The sequence below is a fragment of the Bos grunniens genome, chromosome 7 (assembly GCF_055505025.1).
Source record: "Bos grunniens cultivar Pamir isolate PY7600 chromosome 7, Bosgru_T2T1.0, whole genome shotgun sequence".
Classification (NCBI taxonomy): domain Eukaryota; kingdom Metazoa; phylum Chordata; class Mammalia; order Artiodactyla; family Bovidae; genus Bos; species Bos grunniens.
In genome coordinates this window covers 9,979,318-9,987,469 of record NC_141171.1, presented here as the reverse complement: position 1 = coordinate 9,987,469, position 8,152 = coordinate 9,979,318, and the positions used below count along the sequence as shown (strand labels likewise).

The window sequence follows — 8,152 nt, the reverse complement described above, 5'->3', positions numbered from 1 at the left end:
CATTATGCAAAATGAATAAACTCTGGATATCTGGCATATAACATGGTGGTGGTGGTGGTGGTTTAGTTGCTAAGTCGTGTCCAACTCTTGCAACTCCATGGACTGTAGCCTGCCAGGTTCTTCTGTCCATGGAGTTTTCCAGGCAGGAATGCTGTAGTGGATTGCCATTTCCTTCTCCAGGGATATAACATAGTAAATAAAGTTGATAATATGGAATGAGATGGTCAGAGATAATCACAATTTGAGAACTGCTGAATTCAAAGACAATTTTTGTAGGTATCAACAGTAACCACAATTTGTCATCAAACGAAGTCAATCCTTAGCCAAAATGAATGACTTCATGATCTCCCTGGGTTTGGAGTAAGGACATTTCTGTCTCTCTGGGGAGTATTTATTTGGGGTAAATTTTGTGTTCCTTTTTTCTTCCTTGTTGGCTAGCCCAGCATACTCATGGAAAGAGGAAACCAAACAGGAGTCAGAAACTTTCTCCTCCTAGGATTCACAGAGGACCCAGACCTGCAGCCTCTCCTCTTCGGGCTGTTTCTGTCCATGTACCTGGTCACATTCACTGGGAACCTGGCCATCATCCTAGCCGTCATCTCAGACTCCCACCTCCACACCCCCATGTACTTCTTCCTCTCCAACCTGTCCTTTGCTGACATCTGTTTCACCTCCACCACCATCTCAAAGATGCTGTGGAACATCCAGTAACAGAGTCAAGTTATCACCTATGCAGGCTGCCTCAGCCAGGAATTTTTTGTTGTTGTTGTGTTTGGATGCCTGGACAATTTACTCCTGGCCGTGATGGCCTATGACCGCTTCGTGGCCATCTGTCACCCCCTGCACTACATGGTCATCATGAACCCCCAGCTCTGTGGGCTGCTGGCTCTGGGGTCCTGGAGCCTCAGTGTCACAGGCTCCCTGCCTGAGACCTTGACTATCTTAAGGCTGTCTTTCTGCAGAAGCATGAGGATCCCACACTCTTTTTGTGATCTTCCTGAAGTCCTGAAGCTCGCTTGTTCTGACACCCTCATCAATAACACAGTGGTGTATTTTGTGACTATTATCTTAGGTGTTTTTCCTCTCTCTGGGATCCTCTTTTCTTACTATCATATTTTCTCCACCATCCTGAGAAGTTCATCAGTCAGGAGCAACTGCAAAGCTTTTTCCACCTGTGGGTCTCACTTCTCAGTGGTTTCCTTGTTCTATGGCTCAGGCCTAGGGGTCTACCTCAGTTCTGCAGTCACTTCATCCTCTAGGACAAGTCTGGTGGCCTCAATGATGTACACCATGGTCACCCCCATGCTGAACCCCTTCATCTACAGTCTGAGGAACAGAGACATGAAGGGGGCCCTTGTGCGGCTCATTAGCAGGGCACCATCTCTCATTCACAGGGCCTTCAGAGGACTCTCATAAGTAACTGGGCACATAATATTGAGGACCAGACATCCTGGCTTCCTTCATTTAATGTTTTTTATCTTTCCTAATACTCAATTTTTAAAGAAAAACCTTCCTTGGGTCTTCACAGCCCTCTCTATTTTCCTTCATACTATATCTTTGGTTCCCTTTTTCAATTTGTAACCATATGAATTTTAACTTCATATGAATTGAACCTGATCTTTTCTGTTACACTTAGTGATGATTTAAATTTCTTAAAAAATAAACTGAATGTCATGTTTTTAATATATATCCTCAAAGTGATGGGATGTATACCTATTATGGAAATGTTGCCCTGCAAATTCATTTACAGAGATGTTTTCTGAGGTTGTGTGAATTAAGTGAACTGGAAGAAGTGTCTTTTTTCTGAATAACTTTCAGTCACATCAAACTTAATGATATTTATTTCATTCCTGATACGTGAATTCTGGAGCTGAACAGTTCAAAGCTAGCCATCAAGTACTCAGGATCCTTCTGCTTTTCTGCTCTATCTCTAGTTTGACCAGTGGGCTTCTACCCTCATGGTCACAAAATGGCTTCTGCCCTTCCAGCAATTGCAACTGCATCCCAGGAAGGTGGAATGGAGAAGTATAATATAGAAGATAGCCCTTCATCACTGACCACTTTAGTGTATTCTGTCTGGCTTCAAACTTTCATATCTGCATCCATTACCTAAGAAATTTCTCTAGTCTGCTCTGCCCATGTTTAGAGAATTAATGTCCCAGGAATCACTCCTTAACCAAAGACCAACAGGAACTGGTGTATAAATCACTTGCCCATTGAGTGAAATAAGTCTGAAGCACACATATTTTACTGGTCCCCATCTTTCCCCAGCAGAAGTCCCAGTTGATAATGGTGGTAATCAGCTTGATAAACACACCTTTCATGGTTTTTTCCTCTTGCCTGACTCATGGTTCTATTTCTTGGGACCAGTAAAATCTTTGTCTTAACTAGACTGAGTTACATTTCCTGAACCATATAGTAACTTGATTGGCAACACCACAAAAGATATGCCTACCTGGAACTTGTAAATGTGACCTTTGTGGAAAAAGCATCTTTGCCAATTTAATTAAGGGTTTTAAAATGAGATAATTATGGATTGCTTGGGTGTGCCCTAAATCCAATGACAGTTGTCCTTAAAAGACACAAGAGAGGGACTTCCTGCTGGTCCAGTAGTTAAAAATCCACCTTGCAATGCAGGGGACTTGGGTTTGATCCCTGGCTGGAGAACTAAGATTCCACAAACCTTGGAGCAATGAAGGCCTGAGCCACAACTACTGAGTCTGTGTGCCACAGCTAGAGAGACCCCGTGCCACAAGGAAGACCCCACAAGCCACAACTAAAACCTGACACAGCTAAATAAATAAAAATAAACTTTAAAAATGTTTTATCCATGCACTGGGATGACCCAGAGGGATGGTACAGGGAGAGAGGTGGGAGGGGGGTTCAGGATGGGGAACACGTGTACACCCATGGCAAATTCATGTTGATGTATAGCAAAACCAATACAATATTGTAATCAACCTACAATTAAAATAAGTAAATTTATATTAAAAATAAAATTAAAAATAGTTTTATCAAAAAAAAAAAAAAAAAGATATAGGAGAGGAGATGAAACAAACAAGAGAAAGTCCCAGACATAAAGGCAGAAATTAGAGTGACGTGGCCATAAGACAAGGAGCTCTTGGAACCACCAGAAGCTGTTAGAGGCAAGAATGGATTCTCTTCTACAGGAGGGGTCTGCAAGCCCAGGACATGCACCAGTACCAGCCCATGGCCTGTTAGGAACTGAGCCACCCAGCAGGAGGTGAGCAGCAGGCCAGCAAGTGAAGTTTCATCTGTATTTATAGCTGCTCCCAACTGCTTGCATTGCCACCTGAGTTCCACCTCCTGCTCAACAAACTCAACAAAAATAATGTGTTTGAAACATCCTGAAATCCCAGGTGTAGGGAAAATTGTCTTCCACAATTGTTCCAAAAAGGTTGGGGTGCATGCATGCTAAGTTGATTCAGTCACATCCAATCCTCTTTGCAACCCTATGGACCATAGCCCATCAGGCTCCTCTGTCCCTGCTGATATCTTGATTTGGGGTTTTTGGTCTCCAGAACTGTAAGAAAATAATTTCTTTTCCTATAAGGAACCTGTGTGTATGTATTCAGTTGCTTCAGGCATGTCCAATTCTTTGCAACCCCAAGGACTGTAGCCCACCAGGCTCCTCTGTCCATGAAATTCTCCAGGCAAGAATACTGGAGTGGGTTGCCATGCCCTCCTCCAGGGCATCTTCCTAATCCAAGAATTGAACCAGAGTCTCCTGCATGGCAGGCAGATTGTTCACCACTAAGCCACAGGGGAAGCCCTATAAGGCACCCACATTGTGGTAATGTGTAACAGAAGCCATACGGAACTAACACAGATTGTAAGGAAAATTCTTAGTGTACTTGGAGAAATCAGCTGTCATTTGTGGACACACACACACTGCTGAAGAACTGATGATTTGCTCACTAGAATGAAGCTGCCGGGGCTTTCCAGGGGGTGCTAGTGGTAAAGAACCTGCTTGCCAATGCAGGAGACAGAAGAGACATAGGTTTGATCCCTGGGTCAGGAAGATTTCCCCCAGAGGAAGGGACGGCAACCCACTCCAGTGTTCTTACCTGGGAAACTCCATGGACTGAGGAGCCTGGCAGCCTACAGTCCATGGGGTCACAAAGAGTTGTACATGGCTGAAGCAACTTAGCACACACTTACATGAAGCTGCAGATGGACCTACAACTGTTCTACATTCCCAGAGAACCTCTTTGAATCTCTCCACCTCTTGGGCCAAGTGTGAGCATTTATCTCCATGAGAAAGGGCTCTGGGTTTTTCAGGATCCCGCATCACTGAGGTCAGAAGCAACACAGGTGAACACAGGCTTTATTCCATCCCCATGAGTTTCCATCTCTTGCTTGTAGCTTCCAGCCTGCCTTTGATGACTCTCCAGTCCACTTCTCATCTCAGAATAAACCCAGAAAGCAGGTCGCATATTTTACAATAGATAACTTCAGAGGTCAGAGATAAATTTGTCTCATTCTGGCTGGCATGAAGGATTGAAATAATGAAAAGATTACCTAATCCAATCCAAAATTCCCCCTCCACACACACACAAAATGATTTATATTTCCAATATAGGGAAGGGGTAGGGAGTTTGGGATGGACATGTACACACTGCTATATATAAAATGGATAACCAACAAAGACCTACTGGGTTGGGAAGATCCCCTGGAGAAGGGAATGGCAACCCACTGAAGTATTCTTGTCTGGAGAATTCCATGGAGAGAGGAGCCTGGCAGGTCGCACACCAGGAGATCACAAACAGTCAGACATCACTGAGCAACTAGCATTTATATATACATGTATATATATATATATGTGTGTGCGTGTGTGTGTGTGTGTGTATGTGTGTGTATGTGTGTGCATGTTCAGTCACTCAGCCATGTATAAATTCAAATACCTGTACCTGAATTTAATATAAATTCAAGTTCCTGTAACTGTATTAAACACAGAACCAGTGTTTTGTTGCTGAAAGTGTGACCCTCATACTCAGACCTGCATCAACACACAGCCCAGTAGCTTGTTGGAAATGCAGGGTCCGAGGGCCCACTGAGGACCTATTCAATCAGAATTTGCACTTGAATTAGAATTCCTGCTGATTTGTAGGCACAAGGAGGAAAGGGAAGTGCTCCTGTAAAGGGTTTATCTCCAGTACTATGGCGACTCACTCCAGTATTCTTGCCTGGAGAATCCCATGGACAGAAGAGCCTGGCAGGTTACAGTCCATGGGGTCGCAAAGAGTCAGAAATGATTGAGTAACTGAACACACAGGAGGCATAAAGTGCTTCCAGTAAAAGTAGAATTTATGTCCATGTTTCTTATTAATAGTTTGAGTAGAGAATTAGTGTATTAGTGATGTAGGAGTATAAAATATAGTCAGGGCATTTCTTTCTAATTTTTTTGGTGGAACATATTTGACCATATTTCATATTGATTAAAAACATACATACTGGGCGTCCCTGGGAGCTCAGTGGTAAAGAATCTGCCTTCCAGTGCAAGAGGCAAGGATTTGATCCCTGGACCAGGAAGATCTCACTTGCCTTGAAGCAACTAAGTTTGAACACCACAAGTACTGAGCCTGTGCTCTAGAGCCCAGCAACAACAACTACGCAGGTCCTCACACTCTAGAGTCCATGTTCTGCCATAAGAGAGGCCACTGCAAAGAGAAGCCTATGCACTGCAAACAAGACTAAACCCTCCTCACCGCAACTAGAGAAAAACCCACTGAGCAACAAGAACCTAGCACCACCAAATAAATATGCACACCAAAGAATGCTTGTAAATACATCCTTGCAACAGTATTTGTCGGAGATATACACTTCACAGTATCTTCTGTGGAAAAAAAATCAAATGTAAAGAGAGGTGTGCTAATGAGCTTGTTGTTGTTTAGTTACTAGGTTGCGTCCAACACTTTGTGACTGTAGCCCCCCAGGCTCTTCTGTCCATGGGATTTCCCAGGTAAGAATTCTAGAGTGGGTTGCCATTTTCTCCTCCAGGGGATCTTACGGACATGGGGATTGAACCAGTGTCTCCTGGATTGGCAGGCAGCTTCTATACCACTGAGCTGCTGGGGAAGTGCTAATGAGCTTACCTTGCAATTGCTACATTATCTCTGAGGCTGAATGTGTTGTGTAGACTTGTTAGCCATTTATTTTCTCTATCTTAAATTATGTGTGTGAGTCCTTTGCTTTTCTATAAAGGATCAGAATAGAATTCCTATCTTTGATTACAATCTTTCAAACAAAGAACCGGAGATGTTTTTTAGTTGTTAAGATGTTGTCTCATTGTTAAATCATATCCAACTCTTGGCAACCCCTTGGAATGTAGCCCACCAGGCTGCTCTGTCCATGAGATTTTCCAAGCAAGAATACTTGAGTGAGTTGCCCTTTCCTCCTCCAGGGGATCTTCCCAGAGCAGGGATTAGACCCATGTTTCCTGTATTGGCAGGTGGATTCTTTACGACTACACCACTAGTGCAGTCTTTGTTCCTACCTTTTGTCCCATTTTCCTTTTTTCCCCATTTTCCTTCTTACTCAATAATTTCTCACAGACCTGCCTCAAATCACAAGTCTAATGATGAATTCATTAGTTTTATGGCTGTACAACAGGTCATGTTGTGCCTGTACTACTAACACTTTGATGGTATTTCATATTCTTTATCATTAAGTTGCTATTATACCAAAGGTACACAATACATTGAGATAGTAGAGTTCAAACTCTCATTCTAACCAAGGATGGTTTCATCCCCCAGGGATTTTTGTCTGTCACACATAGAAGGCTCCATAAGTCAGGGATGCTCTATATATCCTTCAATGCACAGGAGAGACGCCACCACAAAAATTACCTGGCTCAGAATGTCAGTGGTGCCAACACTGGAGGACTTTGAGTTAAAATCTTTCTGTATTTTGAAGGTTGATAGCTGTCTTCGTCCAAGGTCAGGGGCAGTGGCAGAGAGGAACTACCCCACATCCGAGGTCAGGGGCAGTGGTTGGGAGGAGCTACCCCAAGCCCGAGGTCAGGGGCTGCAGCCAAGAGAAGCAATCCCATGTCCAAGGAGTGGTGGCTGCACAGGTACAGGAGGGCCGAGAGGAGTTACTCCACGTTCAAGGTCAGGAGGGGTGGTAGTGAGGACCCCTTGTCCAAGATAAGGAGCAGCGGCTGCACTTTGCTGGAGCAGCCATGAAGAGATACCCCAAGTCCAAGGTAAGAGAAACCCAAGTAAGATGTTAGATGTTGTGAGGGGGCATCAGAGGGCAGACACACTGAAACCATGATCACAGAAAACTAGGCAATCTAATCACACTAGGACCACAGCCTTGTCGAACTCAATGAAACTAAGCCATGCCATGTGGGGCCACCCAAGACGGACAGGTCACGGTGGAGAGGTCTGACAGAATGTGGTCCACTGGAGAAGGGAATGGCAAACCACTTCAGTATTCTTGCCTTGAGAACCCCATGAACAGTATGAAAAGGCAAAATGGTAGGATACTGAAAGAGGAACTCCCCAGGTTGGTAGGTGCCCAATATGCTACTGGAGATCAGTGGAGAAATAACTCCAGAAAGAATGAAGGGGTGGAGCCAAAGCAAAAATGATACCCAGCTGTGGATGTGACTGGTGATAGAAGCAAGGTCCAATGCTGTAAAGAGCAATATTGCATAGGAACCTGGAATGTCAGGTCCATGAATCAAGGCAAATTGAAAGGGGTCAAACAGGAGATGGCAAGAGTGAATGTCGAAGGACTGATGCTAAAGCTGAAACTCCAGTACGTTGGCCACCTCATGTAAAGAGTTGACCCATTGGAAAAGACTCTGACGCTGGGAGGGATTGGGGGCAGGAGAAGGGGACAACAGAGGATGAGATGGCTGGATGGCATAACTGACTCAATGGACATGAGTTTGAGTGAACTCCTGGAGTTGGTGATGGACAAGGAGGCCTGGCGTGCTGCAATTCATTTGGTCGCAAAGAGTCGGACATGACGGAGTGACTGAACTGAACTGAACTGATAGCTATCTTCAGATTTTTCCATAAAATATTGTAACAGTTCACATTTCTGCCAGAAAAATCAGAGTCTCCTTTGCTCCTAATCCAGAAGTCAGCCCACATTTGACCAGTTTTCAAGATATTTC

At 44.1% G+C, this 8,152-nt stretch overlaps 1 pseudogene; it reads left to right on the top strand.

Moving 5' to 3' along the window:
• The first annotated feature begins 450 nt into the window (after window positions 1-450).
• Window positions 451-1,416, top strand: LOC147368322 (olfactory receptor 7C2-like; annotated as a pseudogene).
• Window positions 1,417-8,152: the final 6,736 nt, after the last annotated feature.